The sequence below is a fragment of the Vombatus ursinus genome, unplaced genomic scaffold (assembly GCF_900497805.2).
Source record: "Vombatus ursinus unplaced genomic scaffold, bare-nosed wombat genome assembly UNPS02014841.1, whole genome shotgun sequence".
NCBI classification, from domain to species: Eukaryota; Metazoa; Chordata; class Mammalia; order Diprotodontia; family Vombatidae; genus Vombatus; species Vombatus ursinus.
Window position 1 is genome coordinate 36598711 of NW_020954619.1, and position 21362 is coordinate 36620072.

At 38.6% G+C, this 21362-nt stretch overlaps 1 protein-coding gene and 1 pseudogene across 2 annotated transcripts in view; one reads left to right on the forward strand and one right to left on the reverse strand.

Annotated features, from left to right (window-relative positions):
- Positions 1-21362, reverse strand: part of PXDN (peroxidasin) — a 143067-nt gene that overhangs the window by 106352 nt on the left and 15353 nt on the right. The window lies entirely within an intron of this gene.
- Positions 5761-7280, forward strand: LOC114026638 (annotated as a pseudogene).

Consider the following 21362-nt stretch of genomic DNA (forward strand, 5'->3'; position numbering starts at 1 on the left):
TTCATGGAGGACACTGTAACACAGGGGAATAATGAAAAGACTGGAAGCCATTTTATAGAAGGATGTTTTAATTAAAGAAACTAGGGATGTTTAGCCTAGAGAAAAGAAAATATAAGGAAAATCTAATAGTATATGGAGGACTATGTTGTGAGAGTAACTAGGTATGCTTTGCTTGGCCCTTGAATGTAGAACAGGAGCAAACGGTTGATCTTGCAGAAAGGGCACAGTTTGTTCAATACCAGGAAAAAGTCCCTGACAATTATTGTTGTCTTAAAGTGAAATGGGTTACCATAGAAGTCATGAGTGCTCCATCTCTGGAGGCTGTAAAACCATGCGTATAGGTTTCTTGAAGGCAGGACCTATTTTTATGTTATATATCCCCAGAACTTAATACAGTACAACTACATAAAAGGGACTTAATCAATATCTTTTGAATTGATATTGTAGAAAGGACTCTCATTCAGATATGGGTTGGACTCAGTGACTTCTAAGGTCCCATTCAACTCAGATTCTGTTTTTACTACTTCATGACAAGAAAAGGACTTTATCCCAGAGATCCTACTGCTGGGCATGTAGCCCAAGGAAGTCAAAGATAGAAAGGGTCTATGAATGAACAAATGAATGAATGAATAGAATAAAATTTATTAAACTCCATGTGCCAATCATTGTGCTAAGCATAGGGTAAGGGGGTATTACAAATACAAAAGCAAGCCCATCTCCCCTCTGGGAGCTTATATTCTAATGGAGGAAGATAAAAAAAATACATAAAGGAATGGTGGCCAGAGTTATGGTTGAGAAATTCAGAGATGGTTAAGAAGGTAGTAGAACAGTCCAATAGCATTCATTCCTCAAGCAGTGGTAGTGGTGATTTTATTATAGGTCTCGAAGAAAGAAAATGGAGGGGAAGGAAAAGGACAGGCATAGTATCAGGGCATAAAATGGCTGGGGTGAAGATGAGGATGAAAAGTCCAGAAATTGTACCTAGTGGCATACTTCCTCCTGAGAGAATTATATTAATAATTAATTATATATAATATAAATTAATAATATACAATAAATAATTATTAACTTGTGATCTACCCTTTTCCTTCTATTTCTGTTAAAACCTGTTAAGGTCAATCAGTCTCTGAAGGGCATGGCTAAGTGAGGAGATTGCTTCTAGACCTCAAGGCAAAAGCTTCTTAACACCAGGACCCCACCCAACTGGTAGACCTAATTTCTATTTAGAGTATAAATAGAATCCAATCTGGGCAGGCTTTTACCTGGAAGAGGAAACTCCAGAGCCACAGCATGGTCCCTTCCATTAGAGTTCAAAGCAACCCAGCTCATGAAGGAGAAAACTAGCTAGAGAGGTCAGAGATGGCTTCTCCTGCCCAGATGCCTTGAAGTCTGGAGCTGAAGACTTTTTTTTTCTTCATTTTTTTTTTAGGCAATTTGGGTTAAGTGACTTGCCCAAGGTCACACAGCTAGTAAGTGTCAAGTGTTTGGTCTGAGGCCAGATTTGAACTCAGGTCCTCCTGACTTCAGGGCCGGTGCTCTATCCACTGTGCCATCTAGCTGCCCCTGAGCTGAAGACTTTTAGCCCACTTCTTCATTAAATGTCTATCAATCAGGGTTGACTTTCACTTGTCAAGAAAATTCCCTTTCAGAAGGAATTTAAAGCCTTTCAAGATCTCCCTAGGTGCAACATAAGAAACAATGAAGGTGAGGAATTAAATAACAAATAGGAAAACTTGTATGAGCTGATACAAAGCAAAAAAAAAAAAAAGTCAGAACAAAGACTGGAAAGAACTTTAACAATCCCCTTATTTTACAGAAGACATTAAAAAGTTTCAGTGACTTGCACAAGGTGACACTGTTAGAATATATGGAGAGTCAAGGAAGGGTCTCTCTCCTCTTTCCACTGTACCATATTACCTCTCAAGTAAGTAGAGCCAAGAAAACAACAAATACAATAACTAAAATATTGCAAATGAAAAGAACGATGAAATAATGTCCAAAATAAAATAATTAAAATAAACAATTCTGGCCTCAAAAGAGAGATGAGGAAATGGACCATTCTCCTTTTGTGGGAGTTAGAGACTGTTGCATATACTGTCAGACATATGCAATTCCCAAGGGCTGTTGGTTGATTTTGCTTAAGTATTTTTCTTTGTTACTAGGGAAAGCTGGGATAGGAGAGGTGGAGAATGACTGATATAGGAAGAAAAGGTGTCAATAAAACTTTAAAAGAAAAAAAGAAATGTAGAAAAATAGGGAAAGAAAGAATAACAAAAATGAACTAAAGTACAATAGGTAGCTAGGTAGCACAGTTAATAGCACTGAACTTGAAGACAAGATGATCTGAGATCAAATCCTGACTTAGATTAATAGTCATGTGACTCCAGGCAAGTCACTTAAATCTTTCTGAGTTTCAGTTTCCTCATCTGTATAACGGGGATGATAATAGGATATACATCTCACAAGGCTTGTAGTGAGGACTAAATGAGATAACAAATGTTATATGTACTACGTAAATCAGACCAACACAACTTGGTAGTAGGTAGGGGCCAAAATTAAAATAGGCTAAACTTTTTCAGGTTGCAGATGATAGGTTTTTAGCAGCTCACTTTCCAAGTAAAGGTATAGCTAATGATTAAACTATTTTGCAAATAAACCATAATGCAGTGCAAGTTTTAAAACATTTTTCAGGTTTTCTTACTGCTTACATCTAGTTAATTGAATGTATTACACTTCTTGTCAGCAATCAGTTTATCATAGTCCACAATCATATTTGAAATCGATTTCTTTAGAAATCTGAAAAATGACCTTAGTAGCTGCCTCATTTTCTGAGTTTATTTTCTTGAAAAATCATTGTTCGCCACTGAGATTTTTCAACAATTTGGGCACTTTAATTTGTTTTTCATTGGTGTCCAATTTGTTTAAATCAGGATGTTTTTATTTGAACTGGTGACGAAGATTGTATCCTTCAGAACGGCTATTACTTCTTGGCAAACAAGGCACAATATTTTGTCTCTCTTGTAAGTAAACAAGTTTCTATTTGTCCACTCCGGATTAAACACTCTATATTCTGATTCAATCTTCGTTTCTTTTTTTCATCCATTTTACAAAGTCACCCCAAAAACTTTAATGTTAGAATTAAAAAAATCTCCACAGCAAATGCTCACATACAAAGAAATACTTAACTGAGTGTCTCACCTTGGAGAGAGTACCAGACACTCATGTAACTTGGAGGGTGGCTGAGCAGCAAAGGAGGGGAAGAAGCCCTTGAGTTGTTGCTGTTCATGACATAGCTGGCGTCAGCTGCGTTGGCTCATGGCTGCATTCACTTTGTCCCTGGTTCAACACCAGTAGCCACGGAAAACACAGTGAAAAGATATGACTCTCGCTCCTCTCCCACTAGAGACAGACCGACAATGGTTCCTACCATTGTCTGATGCTAGCATTTGCTAGCTATTAGGATTACTATTCATTATACTCTATTAGCAGTGGACTGCCTTCCAAAACAAGGAAGAAGTGGATATGAACTGAATTTTTTTTTTAAAAAAACATGCTTAATTGGTTGTTACACTGTGACTTTTAGGTTTACAACACTACTAACGGCCCTGTTATTTTCACAACTATATTCAACAATTCATTAAAACCTGCTGCTTTATTCTACTGCAGAAAATGGAGGGGCAGGGAGAACTGGGTGAGAGAGCATAATAACATTTCAGTAATTAATTCATGGACATGAGTTCAAGGATATGGGAATATTTAGCCTGGAGATGATGGAATAGAAAGGAGAGGGGGGACCATGATGTGGCAAGGGTTGTCTAGCATATAACAAAAAGGTTATTAGACTTGTGGTATAGCACCAAGGAAAAGAACTAGAACAAGCCATAGTTGGTCAGTCAGTCAGTCAGTAAGCATTCAGTAAGCATCTACTATGTTCCAAGAAATATGCTAAGTGCCAAGAATACAAATAAGGGAAAAAAAAAATCCTGAAACTCAAGCACCTCATAGTCTAATGGGAAAGATAAGCTGTAAACAATTATGTATGAACAAGATAGATGTAGGATAAATTAGAGATAATCAACAGAGGTAAGGCATTTGCATTAAAGGGCATCAGAAAAGGCTTCTTGTAGAAGTTTGAATTTTAGCTGAAACTTGAAGGAAACCAAGAGATAGAGATGAAGATGAAGAGGAGAGAATTCCAAACATGGGAGTCAGGCAGTAAAAATGCCCAGACTCAAGAGATGGAGTGCCTTTGAAAAGAACGGCAAGGAAGCCAACATCACTGGATCACAGAGTGCATGGGATGAGTATAAGAAGATTGCAAAGGTAGGAAGGGGCCAGGTTATAAAGGGCTTTGATAGGAAAAGAAAAGATTTTTATTTGATCCTACAGGTGACAGCGAGCCATTGGAGTTTATTCAATAGGAGGGTAACATGGTCAGACCTGTGCTTTAGGAAGATCAGTATGGTAGCCTAGTGGAGGATGGACTGGAATTGGTAAAGACTTATGGCATGAAGATCAACCAGTAGGCTATTGCAATAGTGCAGGTTTGTGAGGCGATGAGGGACTGCATCAGGGTGATGACTTCTTATAGGAGAGAACGGGTCTTATCCAAGAAATGTTACAAAGGTAGAAATGGCAGGACTTGACAACTGATTGGAAATGAGGGTTGAAGTGTGAGAGTGAAGAGTTGAGGATGATTCCTAGGTTGCAAGCCTGGGTGACTAGGAAGATGGTGCTACCTCCAACAGTAATAAGGAAGTTAAGAAAAAGAAAGAGTTTTAGGGGAAAGATGATGAGTTCAGTTTTAGACACGTTCAATTTAAGATGTCTATAGGAAAGACAATTTGCGATGTCCAATAAGCAGATGGAGTTATGAGTGTGGAGTAAAACAGAGAGATTAGAACTAGATAAATAGATCTGAGAATCAATCTAACCCACAGGAGCTGATAAGATCACCAACTAAAATAGTGTAGAGAGAGGAAGAGAGTCTTAGACAGAGCCCCAGAGGATTCTGTTAGTGGGCATGACCTAGATAAAGATCCAGCAAAGGTTAAAAGCCAGATTATGGAGAGTGAGAACAAAGTTGGAGATATCTCAAAAGAAGGCAACATGGTACAATGGAAAGGGCATTGGTTCCAAAATCAGAAGCCATGGGTTTTAATCTAAACTCTGCTACTTTTCTTATTTGCATGATGTGAGCAAGTCTCTTCCTTTTCTCTTGGTCTCAGTTGTTTCCTCTATAAAATGAGGAGTTTCGACTAGATGATCCCAACACCTCGTACAGCTCTAAATCCTAAGTCTCCTGACTTAGGACTTTATTGGTGTGATTTAAGTGTTTCAACTAGAGAGGTTAGTTAGGAATGCTGATCAATACAATGGAACCAACCACAGTTCAGGACTCATGATGAAATATGTTATCCATCTCCAGACTCAAAGGCATATTTTTTTAAAATAAGGCTAATGGGGGAGCCGCCACAGCCGCATCACCAGCCAGGGGTCACCTCCCCAAGCCCGGCACCCTCAACTGCTCTGGGCTGCAGGGCCCACATGTCCATCTATGGCCATGCAGTCCCATGCAGCTCCCTGCCATGCTCCCCCAGGATGCCCAAGCCAGGCGTGTGTTCCGGGGCCTTCCTAGTTCACCTGGAGGCTGCCAGTGCCCAGGAGAGCGGAAGAGTAGCTAAGGAAGTCAGGGATGGCAGGTGGGCCCAGGGTGCCATGGGGAGGACTTTGAGGAAACAGAGGAGCAACTTCAACATGATGGGGAAACAAAATTCATTTGGAGGGATCAGTAGCAATCATCTTCCTGTTTCAAACATCCCTCATGAGAATTTACCTCACTGGAATTTGGAATCCAATGTCTTCACTCCTGAAAGTAAAAACCTCCCACCTGGAAGGGAGAGTGCAGCAGGTAGTAAGGTGAAAAAGAATCATTTGGAAATTCCAGTAGAAAAACTGATAGAACTTAGTTTGTCAGAGAACTCACAGAAAAAAATCACAGACCAATAGTAAACCAGGGATGTTTCAATTCTGGAGTGACCCTCATAATGAAGCAATAACTATGGAGAATAGGGATTTCCAAAAATCTTCAATGGAAACTGGCTTTAATGTAAATAATAATCCTCTAAGGCTCTTTACTCTGAACCATTCACTAACAGGTGCTTCAGTTGACAACAAACTGGTTCTTAACCTGGATTGCAACAACAGATGCCATTAAGTCTCTGTTGGCCTTATGCTGATGGAGACTTTGTAAAGACAGAAGTGAGCCTCAGACTAACTCATGTTCAGCTATAGAAAGCAACAATGGTGAAACTTTATCTACTTCAAATTGGAATACAAAATATGGGAACAGTAGCATGAAAGAAAATCTTACTGATGAAAGTGACTTATCAGAAAATGAAAAAATAAATGATACAGTACTCACTTATTTAAAAAAAAAAATGGACCTGAACTTAAAGCCAGAAGTATTAGAAGACTTTAAAGAATCTTTCTTAGAACAGCCAAGTTAAGTATTTTCATATCCTGATTTTCTCCCTTCACCTTTTAATATTCTACTTAAAATCTGAAAATTGGAAGGTGGCATTAGATCCTATAGAAAGCTCCATTAAGCAGTTGATAGGTCATTTATTGGAGATGGAAAGAATACAACATCTGACTATACAAAAGGAGAGGCCAAAGATACCAATCAACTACTCTACTCGAGTCATTACTGAACGGCCTAGTTCATCCTAAGTTTCATCCAAACAGAGGCATCAGGATATCCTGAATCTCTGCCTCTTCAGACAGCATGTGCAGATAAAAGTAGAGAAAAAAAACAAAAAACAACACTAATTCTTGTAAACTTGAGAATACTTCAAAATGCAGTTGGAACAATGCTGGTAAATATAAAAGGAATTCCAGACCACCATCTATCAAAAGCTCTTCTACCACAAAACAGATCATTGCTACTTATGATGACTTTAAAATTTCCAAAGGTTCCTCGTTAAGTCCATGCCAAGAAGTTTCATCTAGACCTACTTCAAGCCACTCCATTGCTCAAACAACTCATCCATTGGTTAAAATGATTTCAACAAGATATCTACAGCCAAAGTCTTCAATACCTGTATCATCCCTATCTCTGTTTGCCCGAGACACAAGAAAGCAAACCATCAAGAAGCAAAAAGAAACTTTATTGGAAAAATACGATTGTAAATAGACCACTCCATGTTCAGAAGAGGCAATGTTTATCTCTTTCATTTATAGCTAAATGTGAGAAGTGCTTACAAATTGACCCAAAATAACCTTTTTTTTTTTTGTCTTAATTCTCATTGGGAATAAACCTAGCCCACCAAACCAGCTGAAATCTGATTTATCACTCCCAGTTACAGGTATTTCAAAACAAAACAAAAAACCCCAAAGATTACCCGAAGTGATGTGAAACAAATCTTGTGAAAATTCCTACTTTGTATTTCATATAAATCTGGGAGTTTTTATGATGATGATAGACTTGATAACCCTTTTGTATTTTGTCACCAAGAAACATTTTCACTGAGTAAACCAAATTCTAAAGACTGTGCTTTTGTTGTGACTGTTTTTCAGTGTAATTATATCAATCAATAAATTGGAAATTAGATAACTGACTTTAAAAAAAATATGGCTAATGTAAGAATTTGTTTTGCCTGACTATACATACTGTAACAGCTTTGTTTTTCTTGCTTTGTCAAGGGGTGAGAGAAAGGAGGTGGGGAGAGAATTCAGAACTGAAAATAAAATTGAATTTTAAAAAATTAAAGAGGTCAGGTACAATTTAAACTAAGCTCTGCTTCATCTAAATTTCCTTGCATGTGACATGGCCAAACTCTTTCAGTAAAGGAATTATAAAATTCTTACTGATTTTTTCCCTTTTTGGAATAAGATTTTAGGATGGCTAAGAAAGTGGTAAACTCCAAAGCAACCAGGATTAAGAGGGAAGCAGAAAACTGGGAAAGAATTTTTACAACCAGTATCTCTGATAAGGGCCTCATTTCTAAAATATATAGAGAACTAAGTCAAATTTATAAGAATACAAGTCGTTCCCCAGTTGATAGATGGTCAAGGGATATGCACAGGCAGTTCTCAGATGAAGAAACTAAAGCCATCTATAGTCATATGAAAAAATGCTCTAAGTCACTATTGATTAAAAACTGCAAATCAAAACAACTCTGAGGGACCACAGATTGGTCAACATGACAAAGCAAGAAAGTGATAAATGTTGGAGAGGACGTGGGAAAATTGGAACACTAGTGCATTGTTGTGGAGTTGTGAAGTGACCCAGTCATTTTGGAGAGGATTTTGGAACCATGCCCAAAGGGCTATAAAAACGTGCATACCCTTCGACCCAGCAATAGCACTTCTAGGGCTGTATCCCAAAGAGATCATAAAAAACAGGAAAAGGACCCACATGTACAAAAATATTTATAGCAGCTCTTTTTGTGGTGGCAAAGAATTGGAAATTGAAGGGATGACCATCAATTGGAGAATGGCTGAACAAGTAGTATATGAATGTAATGGAAAACTTGTGCTATAAGAAATGATGAGCAAGCAGACTTAAGAAAAACCTGGAAAGATCTGTATGGACTGATGCTGAGTAAAGTGAGCAGAACCAGGAAAATGTTGTACACAGTAACAGCCACACTGGGCAACTTTGATAAACTTAGCTCTTCTCGGCAATGCAAGGATCTAAGACATCTCCAAAAGTCTCATGATGGAAAATATCCACATCCAGAGAAAGAACTATGGTGTTTGAATGCAGATCGAAGCATACTATTTGCTTTTTTTTTCTTCTATTTTATTTTGTTTTCTCTTTCTTGTGGTTCCTCCTATTGTTCTAATTCTTCCTTACAACATGACTAATGGGAAAATATGTTTAATAGGAATGTATATGTATAGCCTATATCAGATTGCACACCATCTTGGGAAGGGAGGTGGGAAGGCTGGAAGAGAAAAATTTAAAACTCAAAAGGTTATGAAAGGGCAGCTAGGTAGCACTATAGATAGAGCTCTGGCCTTAGAGTCAGGACCTGAGTTCAAATCCAGACTCAGACACTTGACATTTACTAGCTGTGTGACCTTGGGCAAGTCACTTAACCATAACAGCCTACCAAAAAAAAAAAAAAAAAAAAAAAAAAGCTTATGGAAGTGATTGTTGATAACTCAAAATAAATAATAAATTAATAAAAAAGTAGAAAACTAAATAATAGTGATTAAAATAGTTTACCTTTTTATAGTGTTTTAAGATTTACAAAGTGTTTTCCTCACAGCAACCCTGTGAAGTACATATTAAAAAAAAAACAAAAAACAAAAACCTAACCCATTTTACTGAAGCATAGTATTACAACATCAAGTTCAAGAAGTCAGTACAATTAAAAAAAACCTTATAAAATCTTAAGGCTATAGGGACCTTAGCAATTATCTAATTCAATTCTCTCATTTTACAAAAGAGGAAACTGAAGAACTGAGGTGAAATGACTTCCCCCACTGTCATATATAGTCAAGCAGTGAAGTCAGTAGGTGTAGCAGAGTGACACAGCAGATAGAGCACTGGGCTTGGCATCAATAAGAACTCTTCATGAGTTCAAATCTGACCTTAGACACTTACTAGCTGTGTGACCCTGGATAAGTCACTTAACCCTGTTTGCCTCAGTTCTTCATCTGTAAAATGAGCTGTAGAAGGTAATGGCAAGGGGCAGCTAAGTGGTGCAATAGACAGAGCACTGGGCCTGGAGCCAGAAGGACCTCAGGTCAAATCCGGCCTCAGAGCAGACACTTGATACTACCTGTGTGACCCTGAGCAAGTCATTTAACCTCAACTGAGGAGGAGGAGGAGGAGGTAATGGGAAACCACTCCAGTATCTTTGCTAAGAAAACTCCAAATGGGGGTTATAAAGAGTCAGACAGGCCTGAAATGACACAACAGTGAAGCCAATACTCATACTTGGGTCTTTTAATTTCTAAGTCCTGTGTTCCTTCCACTATACCCTGTGACTCCTTATTCTCATAAGCCTTGAACTTTACCTTAAAATTAATAATATATAAATGGCTTCTATTGCCATCATTATCATTACTATGGAAGTTTGGGACAAATTGGGAACCCTAAAGACAACCCTTAAATCAAAGCTGTTGGAATAATTTTCTAAATACCTAGGTCAGTCAAAATTCATTAAGCATCTACTATGTGCTAGCCACTATGCCCACCCAGCGCTGGAGAAACAAAGAAAGGCAAAGATAGTCCTTGCTCTCAAGGAGGTCACAATATGATGGGAGCAAAAAGGCATACAATCAGGCAACCCACTATAAACAAATGAGCAATATATAGGATATATTGGAAATAATCAGCAGAGAGGGGCACTAGAATTAATGGGGAATGAGAAAAGCTTCCTGTAGAAGGTGAGATTTTAGCTGGGACTTGAAGGCCAGGTAAGCAAGGAGGTGGAAATGAGGAGGAAGAGCATTACAGGGATGGAGGACAGCCAGTAAAAATGTCCAGACAGGAGATCAAAAGGGGGCCGAAGGGGTAATTGAGGGAGGAGAAAGGGAACTGAAAGATCCAGTACTATTAGGGCTTATATTCAAAGACAGACCACTAGGACTGAAGGTTCTGCTTGTGGTATCATAACACACACATAGTGAGTAGTGGGCACCTACACATTCTGTTCAACAAAACTATTTTTACAACACAGTAAGGGAATTTGGGGATTCAGGACCATTCAGAAAAAAGGTTGTCTTTTGTCCAATAGCTTTCACTTTGCTCAATCAGCTTAAAAAAGTTTTAAAGCATTAGAGGCTCTGCTGGGCTCTCCCAGCTATCATTCTCTCACTTTCAACAGCAATTCCTCCTCTAGCCCTATCCCGTTAGAGAACTGCTAATTTATTCTACTTCCAACCCCAAGCTATTTTGCAAGCTCAAGCAGATCTCTTTCTTTAAACTCCCTGGGTCCCAGGAAAAAACAGGGTCCTCTATGAAATAGGGCTCCTGGCCTAGGTGACATAAATCTTTCAGCTCTAAGTCCTCGGATCTTCTGCCTTACCCAAAGGTCCACCCACTAGCTTCAGGAGCAAACTGATTTTCTCACAGTCATTTGAAATACCAACTTGATTTGCTGTCCCCTGGGCTCTGCCCACAGAAATTCCTTGCCTACCCTTTCCCTTGGTTCTAAGGGCTTAGCATCATAGTCTCACATTTCCCCTGAGATACACTCACCTCTAACGGTCCCTTCCTAGGCTCTTCCCTCACTTCCCCCTTTCTTATTTCCTTTTGAATCCATAAGACCTATAATCATTTCATCACAACTACCCTCTACACCTTTACTATTCACCAGTTCTGGAATTTCAAGCTCTTTTTGGTACACACATCCTCATCTGAGATCACTATATCTCACTATACCTCAACTTCTGAAAAATCCCCAGGCATATTAGCATGTCATTAACTCCTCATTCAACCCTGACAGCTGGAAATCCTTCTCTTATATTTGGGGAGTGTGTTGGAGGAGGGGAGATTAGATTATTTTCCTTTATGGTATTTGGAAACTTACAGCCGTGTGTGTGTGTGTGTGTGTGTGTGTGTGTGTGTATGTATGGATATGTATATTGGAATTAGGTTGGAACAGGAGCCAGAAATATGATTTCATTAAACTTCCAGGAGAGGAAACCCTCCACCAACAGAAGTCAGCACATAGTGCAACATTAGAGTCTTTAAAGCAGAGTTTCTTACTCTGAGGTCTGTGGATAGAACTCTGGGAGTCTACAAACTTGGAATTTTTAATATTTTGATAACTGCATTCAATATAATTGGCTTCCTTTGTGATCCTAGGTATTTTTATTTCGTGCATTTAAAATATTATTCTGAGAAGTAGTCCATAGACTTCATCAGACTGCCAAAAGAGTTCATAAAACAAAAAAAGGTTAAGAATCCCTGCTTAAGAGTTGCCCAGAGTACAAAGATGGCAAATGACTTGCCCACGAGCGCAGTGCCAGTATGACCTACCCAGATCTTCAAGGCTTTAAAGGCCTGCCCTTCTCTACATCACCAACAAGGACAGGCTGTGTGATCCTGCCAGTTGTTTAACCTTTGGGTGCCCCTGGCATGTCCCTAAAACTGTAAGTGACAGAAGGTGCAGATCTACATTAGTTAAGCAAGTTTTGTCAAAAGGAGTTCACTACACTAGTGGTGTCAAACTCAAATAGAAACCTTAGGAAACCACTAATTAACATTACCTATGTTGCATTGTATTTTTGTTGATTTTGTTTAACATTTCCCAATTACCTCTTAATTTGGTTCTGTTTTCAGGAGTTTTTGCCAGGCAGTTTGGGGGCAGGAGTTTGAAACCTTTGCCCTACACCAAAGAAATCACAAATCCACTTTAAAAAAAAAAAAAACAACTCACATTTACTTAGTGTCTTAGCAGTTTATGGAGCATTTTCCTCACAATCACCCTATGAGGCAGGACAATGCAATTATTATCACTCCTTTATAGAGGAAGGCACTAAAGTTCAGTGTAGCTAAAGCATCTAAATAACTCAATATTTTACTCCCAGGAAGAGAGGTCTTATGATCTGGAAGAGTTAGGGAAAGTTCTACGAAGCAGGAGATCTGAATTTGAAGGAAGTCTTGGATTTGTAATGAAGAAGATCCATGACCAATCCCTGCCAAATAAAACATGAACTTTTGACTCTTTAATTCAAGGGCCTCAATAGTATTTTTAGCCTTATTGCAGTCTTTACCTCATACTTTATATTCTATCGGGACTGGGGAACCTTCAGCCTCCAGGCATGTGGCCTCCTAGGTCCTTGGCTGTGGCCTCTTGCCTTAGTCCAACTTTTACAGAACAAATCCCTTTATTAAGGGGATTTGTTCTGTGAAATTTGGATTCAGTCAAAGGGCATTGAGGACCTAGAGGGTCACATGTGACCTTGAGGCCACAGGTTCCCCCCCCCCCAAATCCAGCCAAATTGATCTGCCACTCTACCTTCTCTATCTTCCCTCCCATCCAGTCCTCCCCTTCTCAAGTGTCTTGGCTCAAAGGCGCTCCACACCTAGAAGACTCATCCCACCCCCCCATGTAGAAGTCCTTCCCTTCCCTAATTTCTAGGTGGCAGTGATCCACTGAGGAGAAAGTGATTTCTCCTTTCTCTAATTCCTTATTATATTTTGCTAGGACATCACCTTTGTCTGTCTCTTTTGTCAACTGATTTTCCTTCTTTGAGCCAGTTTGAAAGAAGGATATGTGAGGTTTCTATAATGTTATCCCCAACACTAACAACAATGCTTTGTATACAATAGGCATTTTATAAATGTATATTGAATTGAATAAGGGGATCACAGGCTCTGAGGACCATGGACTTGGAGCTAGAAGGGCCCTTAAAGGTGCTCTATAATTCAACCCCAATGTTTACATGTGGTTGTAGAGGGGAATGATTTAAAAACCTTAAGAAAGCCAGAGCCCAGGAGCCTGGGTTCTATACTTCCTGACTCCCTCCAATATGAAGAACGTAGTACAGACTCTTTCCACCTGGATGAAAACTTTTTTATCCTGAAACTTACTTTGGACCTGGAATTTACATGTTAGAAATACCTTCCACCCTGCGGTTTCTCCCTCTACTTGGACCACTCTGTACTACTCTTCTTCATTTATGGAACCTCCATTTATGGAGATTGGCCAGGCTGGCCACGTCTCATTCTTCTGCAGGCTGCAGCATTCTGAACTCTTTCTACCATGTTCCTCTCTCCCCCATCTCCTACCTAGAGGATGTCTTCATTTTCCCTTCACCCTTCTCAGGTTCCTTTCATGTACTGTCTTTCTCTATTAGAATGTAAGCTCTTTGAGGACAGGGACTATCTTTCTTTCTGCCAGCATTTGTATTCTCAGCACTTAGCACAGTACCAGGCACATAGTAAGCACTTAACAAACATTTGTTGACATACGGATGGAAAAAAAAAACAACAACTTCCCTCTATAACAGAGTTAGGGAGCTTTTCACTAAGACAGATCAAAAGAAAAGAAAGGGAAAAACATTGTGGATGGATGGACACACACAAGTAAAACAACACAACTGATGACCAAGCCCTATATTGACAAATGATTCATGGGTTGTCGTGCCAATAAAAACATTGCCCACAATGATGCACTCGAAGTAACCGCAGGCACTACAAATGCTATTTTAAAAAGTTAAAAAGCATATCTCATGGATACATATTTTTAGAAATGCTTGCTGTCAGCCAGTAAACAACAGGCCAAATCTGACCCCCAAGGCTGTTAAATTCCCTAGCTCTAAAGGAAGTCTATTTCCCCTTGGAAATAAGGGGATATCCACATCCCATTGCTAATAAGACTTGAGCTAAAAAATTAAAAAAATGGAAGATGCTTTTCCTGTGGAAAAAGTCGATCACATTTTGTCAACAAATAGCAGTTTTCAACATGCTTTTCAATTCCATATGTATTTATTATGTATCTGTTATGTGACAGGCATTGGTAATACAAAAGAACACCCCCAAAATTCTCTACATTCAAGGGTACTACATTCTATTGGGGGTGGGGGTAGGGGTGCAGTGCATAAGTACACAAACCTAAGGCAATTTCAAGAGGGAGAATTTAATAAATGAGGGACTCAGAAAAGTCTACATGCTGGACGTGGTACTTGAGCTGTGCTTTTTTTCTCTTTTCAAGATTCATTTTATTAAATGTGGTTCAATAATCTAGCCCTTAGAGATCTGTTTTTCACATTTAATTTTTTCTATTTTTTCTCAATTACATGTAAACAAAAATGTTAAACATTTGGTTTTTTTTTTTACTTTAAGCTCCATATTCTTTCCCTCCCTCCCCCCTTCCCCTCCTTGAGAAGTCAAGCAATTTGATATAATTATACATATGCAGTTATGTAAAACATTTCCATATTCGCCATATTGCAAAACACACCAAAAAGAATAAGAATAATTTTTAAAAGTTTTTAAAAAGTGTGCTTCAATTTGCATTCAGACTCCATTTGTTCTTTCTCTGAAGGTGGATGGCATTTTTCATTGTAAGTCTTCAAAATTGTCTTGGATTTTTGTGTTGTTGAGAATAGCTAAGTCATTCACAGATTGAACATCATACAATATTGCTGTTACTGTATACAATATTTTCCTGGTTCTGCTCATTTCATTTTGTGTCAGTTTATGTAAGTCTTCCATGGTTTTTCTAAACCATCCCGGTCATCATTTCTTATTGTACAACAATATTCCATCACAATTATATAACACAACTTGTTCAGCCATTCCTTAATTGATGAAAATCTCAATTTCCAATTCTTTCCCACCACAAAAATAGGTGCTATAAATATTTTTGTACATATGAATGTTTTTTCTTTTTCTTTGATCTCTTTCAGGTATAGACCTAGTAGTGGTATTGCTGGGTCGAAGCGTATGCACTATTTGACAATCCTTTGGGCATAGTTCCAAATTACTCTCCAGAACAGTTTGATGAGTTCATAACTTCAACAGTCCATTAATGTCCCTATTTTTCCACATCCTCTCCAACATTTCTCACTTTCCTTTTCTGTGATATTAGCCAACATGATAAGTGTGAAGTGGTACCTCAATTGTTTTAATTTGCATTTCTCTAATCAATAATGATTTAGAGTATTTTTTCATACAACTATAGATAGCTTTGATTTCTTCTGAAAACTATCTGTTCATATCCTTTGACCATTTATCAACAGGGAATGACTCATATTCTTATAAATTTGACTCAGTTCTTTATCTGTTTGAGAAATGAGGTCTTTATCAAAGAAACTTACTGTAAAAATTTTCCCCAGTTTCCTACATTCCTTCTAATCTTTGCACTGCATTCACTTGTGCAAAAACTTTTTAATTTAATTATCCATTTTTGTAATGCTCTCTATCTCTTGTTTGGTTATAAATTCTTCTCATCCATAAATCTTACAGGTAAAATATTCTCCTACTCCCTAATTTGCTTATGATATTACCCTTTATGTCTAAGTCATGTACCCATTTTTACTTTATCTAAGTATATGGTGTGAGATGCTGGTCTATACCTAGTTTCTGCCAAACCCCTTACCGGTTTTCCAAACAACTTTTGTTAAATAGTGATTTCTTGTGCCAAAATCTTGGAACTTTGTGTTTGTCAAACATGAAATCACTACAGTCACTCACTACTATATACTGTGTACCTAATCTATTCCACTGATCCACCATTCTATTTCTTAACCAGTAACAGATTGTTTTAATGACTGTTGTTACTGTTGTTCAGTCATTTCAGTCCCGTTCAACTCTTCATGACTTCATTTGGGGTTTTCTTGGCAAAAACACTGAAGTGTTTTCCCATTTCCTTCTCCAGCTCATTCTTACAAATGAAGAACTGAGGCAAACAGGATCAAGTGACTTGCCCAGGGTCATGTAGCTAGATTTGAATTCAGGAAGATAAGTCTTCCTGACATCAGGCCTGGTGCTCTATCTACTGCCCCACCTACCTGCCCAGCCCTAGCTGCTGATTTGATGATTACCACTTTGTAGTACAGTTTTAGATCTGGTACTACTAAGCCACCTTCCTTCACATGTCCACTTTTCAGAGTCCCCCATTTATTAAATTCTCCCTCTCGAAATTGCCTTACATTTGCTAGTAAGCACTGCACTGCACTGCAACCCCACCCCCAATAGAATGTAGTATCCTTGATTATAGAGAGTTTTGAGGGTGTTCTTTTGTATTACCAGTGCCTGTCACATAACAAATGTATAATAAATAATTATGGTATTGAATTATTGTATGTTGAAAACTGCTAAAGCTTTTTAATCTTTTAAAGACCTCCAAAAACTGGTCCCAGCCTGTCTTTCTAATCTCATTGAATGTCATTCTTCCTCTTCCACTCTGGGATCTATTCAAATTGCACTTTACTGTGCTCCTTATGCACAACTCTCCATCTCCAGTCAGCATGCCTTTGTACTGGTAACCCCCCACCCCATGCATATGATATACCACCTACTAAGTTCTCATAAAATTCTTTTCTTCCTTCAATCCAAAGTTCAAGGACTACTTTTTCCAAGAAGCTCTTCCTGATCTTCTCCAAGGGCTTATGTCCTCCCTGTTAACCCACTGTCTGTTTAACTCCTTTGTATTTATTTGTATTTATTCTTTTTATATTTATCCTGTATATACTTTATATGTACTTATTGTCTTCCCCATTAGAATGTAAGATCCTGGCAAATAGGAGCCTACTTTTTGTTTTTGTATCCATGATATTTAGCATGGTGCTTGGTACATATTAGTCCCTTAATAAAATTTAATGATTTCTAGTGTGCAAGTAGTCATTGTTCCTGTAAATAGACTGTGGTCTATTTATACCTATCATGCATGTATAAAGCAGTGTCTTACAGTGGGAAAGAGATTCGGATTTGAGTGGGAGAGCATGGGTTCATCAACTAGCTCTGCTATTCACTACCTTTGTGACCTCGATCACACTGATTCCCTTTATATTCTTGACATTTTGTTCTTCCGGATGAATTTTATTATTTTTTTCTAGCTCTATAAAATAATTTTTGATAATTTGATTGGTATGGAATTACCTAAGTAAAGTAGTTTAGATAGAATTATCATTTTTTATTATATTGGTTTGGCCTACCCATGAGCAATTAATATTTCTCTGATTATTTAGATTTGACTTCATGTGAAAAGTGTTTTGTAAGTATATTCATATAATTCCTGGGTTTATCATGGCAAGTAGACACCCAAGTATTTTATATTGTCTGCAGTTTTTTTGTTTGTTTTTAGGCAATCTGGGTAAAGTGACTTGCCCAGGGTCAGACAGCTGGTGTTTGCTCTGAGGCTGGATTTGAACTCAGGTCCTCCTGACTTCAGGTCTGGTGCTCTATCTACTGTGCCACCCAGCTGCCGCCACCCCTCCACCCCTCTGCTCCCCTCGCCCCTCCCCGCAGTTGTTTTAAATGGAATTTCTCCTTCTATCCCTTCTTGGGCTGTGGTCTTAATGAAGCAGGTGAGCTTATAAGTGGAGATAAAAAAGGAGGACATGCCAGAAATGGGAGATCACCTGTATAAAGGTATGGATAACAAAGAGAGAATGTTTCATAGCATGAACAGCTAAAAGGCCAGTTTGCCCAGAAGAGAAACCATGTCTTATACATAAAATATGTGTTAAAAGACTTTGTGTTTCATAAGAACATACATGTGAATTATAACGTAATTAGAAAAGCACTGGGCCTAAAGTCAGTAGATCTAGGTTTCAGTGTGGACTCTGACTGTGTACCCTTGGCATGTTACTTCCCCTCTTTTGGGATTAGTTGCCTAATTTATAAAAAAAAAATTGGCAAAACAACATAAAAATAATTTTAAAATCCACATACAGTTTAGTTTTGGGTTTTTTTTTTTAAGAATTTGTATGAAGGATGGAGCCAAGATGGCGGAGTAAAAGCAGGGACTCACTTGAGCTCTCCCTCAAACCCCTACAAATATTTGTAAAAAAATTACTCTAAACAAATTCTAGAATGGCAGAACCCAAAAAAAGATGGAATGAAACAAACTTCCAGCCCAAAACAACCTGGATGGTCAACAGGAAGGGTCTGTTGCCCCAGACTGAGAGAGATGCGCAGGTTGCGCCACCCACAAAGACCCACAAAGATCAGGGCCCAGCAAACCTAGAACAGGCTTCAGGGGACTAAATCAAGGGGAGCTGTGCCAGTTTCCAGAGCTCTCAACCACCAATACTAAAGACAACTTAGAAGGCCAGCAGGAAAAGTCTGTAAGACTTGGGTGAGAGAGGAGCACAGTGTGGCCCTGGTCCCAGGGTGGCGGCTGCTTCCAAAGTTCTCAGCCCACAGAGGGTGGGGAAATCCAGGAGCTGATCAGAGGGGGATTGCAGGAATCTCTTTGCTGGTGCTGAGGCAGGATTCTCTTGCTTTGCCCATATTTTAATCTGAGTCCCAGTCCTGGGTGGCAGTCCTGGGGGGAGGAGAAGCATTGGCATAGCAGAGCTTGTGGCAGCAGTGGAGAGGGAACCCTCCTCTCCTTTCCTGGCCTCTGCTCTGGTCCATGAGGGACCATAAGCACTCTTTTGTGCCCTGGAAAGGAGTAAACACCTCTCTTAGATCATGCCACCTTGGAAGAACTGAAAACTTAAAGGTCTCTAGAAGTATCTCTGAAAACAGATGCACAAAACCCCTGAAGCTTAGGACAGTACACCCTCCACACTGGAAGCAGAGTCTACCTTAACAAAGAGTTAAACAGTCTGGCTGGGAAGATGAGCAAACAGAAGAAAAAAGCTTAGACTATAGAATATTACTTTGGTGACAAGGAAGATCAAGGCATATAACCAGAAGAAGACAAGAAAGTCGGGGCTCCCACATCCAAAGCCCCCAAGAAAAATATGAATTGGTCTCAGCCATGAAAGATCTCAAAAAGGATTTTGAAAACCTAGTAAGAGAAGTAGAAGAAAAATTGGGAAGAGTAATGAGAGTGATGCAAAAACTAGTCAACAGCTTGCTAAAGGAGACCCAAAAAATGCTGAAGAAAATAACTCCTTAAAAAATAGACTAGACCAAATGGCAAAAGTGGTTCAAAAAGCCAATGAGGAGAAGAATGCCTTAAAAAGCAGAATTGACCAAATGGAAAAGGAGGCACAAAAGCTCACTGAAGAAAATAATTCCTTAAAAATTAAAATGGAGCAAATGGAAGCTAATGACTTGAGAAATCAAGAAATTACAAAACAAAATCAAAAGAATGAAAAAATAGAAAATAATGTGAAATATCTCACTGGAAAAACAACTGACCTGGAAAATAGATCCAGGAGAAAAAAACCTAAAAATTATTGGATTACATGAAAGCCATAATCAAAAAAAATAAATAAATAAAGAGCCTAGACATCATCTTTCAAGAAATTATCAAGGAAAACTGCCCTGATATTCTAGAACTAGAGCATAAAATAGAAATTGAAAGAATCCACGATCACCTCCTGAAAGAGATCCCAAAAGGAAAACTCCCAGGAATATTATAGCCAAATCCCAGAGTTCCCAGGTCAAGGAGAAAATATTGGAAGCAGCCAGAAAGAAACAATTCAAGTATTGTGGAAACACAATCAGGATAACACAAGATTGAGCAACTTCTACATTAAGGGACCAGAGGGCTTGGAATATGATATTCCAGAGGTCAAAGGAGCTAGGACTAAAACCAAGAATCATCTACCCAGCAAAACTGAGTGTAATCAATGAGGGAAAAAAAATTTACATTCAATGATGTAGATGAATTTAATGCATTCTTGATGAAAAGACCAGAGCTGAAGAGAAAATTTGTCTTTCAAATACAAGACTCAAGGGAAGCATGAAAAGGTAAACAGGAAAGAGAAATCATAAAGAACTTATTAAAGTTGAACTGTTTATATTCCTACATGGAAAGATGATATTTGTAACTCATGAGACCTTTCTCATTATCAGGGTAGTTGGAGGGAATATATATAGACAGAGGGCAGAGGGTGAGTTGACTATGAAGGGATGGTATCTAAAAAATAAAATTAAGGGGTGAGACAGAGGAATGTACTGGGAAAAGGAGAAAGGGAGACATAGAATGGGATAAATTATCTCACATAAAAGAGGCAAGAAAAAGCTTTTACAGTGGAGGGGAAGAAGAGGGAGGTGAGGAGGAATGAGTGAACTTTACTCTCATCTGATTTGGCTTAAGGAGGGAATAATATATATACCCAATTGGGTATGGAAACCTATTTTACCCTACAGGAAAGTAGGGGGGAAAGGGATAAGAGAGGGAGGGGTGACAGAAAGGAGGACAGATTGAGGGAGGGGGTAATCAGAAGCAAACACTTTTGAGGGTGGAAAGGGAAAAAGGAGAGAATAGAATAAATGGGGGCCAGAATGGATGGAGGGAAATATAGTTAGTTTCTCACAACATGACTCTCATGAAAGTGTTTCGCATGACAGCACTTGTATAGCCTATGTTGAATTGTTTGACTTCTCAATGAGGGTGGGTGGGGAGGTAGGAGGGGAAAGAATTTGGAACTCAAAGTTTTAGAAATGAATGTTAGAAATTGTTTTTATATGCAACTGGGAAATAAGATGCACAGGCAAAGAGGTTTAGAAATTTATCTTATCCTATAGGAAAATAGAAGGGGAAGGGAATAAGAGAAGGGTGGGGAGTAATAGAAGGGAGATCAGATTGGGTGAAGGGAGAATCAGAATGCAGGCCATTATGGGGTGAGGGGGAGGGGACGGATGGGGAGAAATTTTGGAATTCAAAAGCTTGTGGAAGTGAATGTTGAAAACTAAAAATAGATAAATTAAAACAAACAAAAAAGAATTTGTAAGAAAAATTACCAAACAAGAAAAAAACACTTTG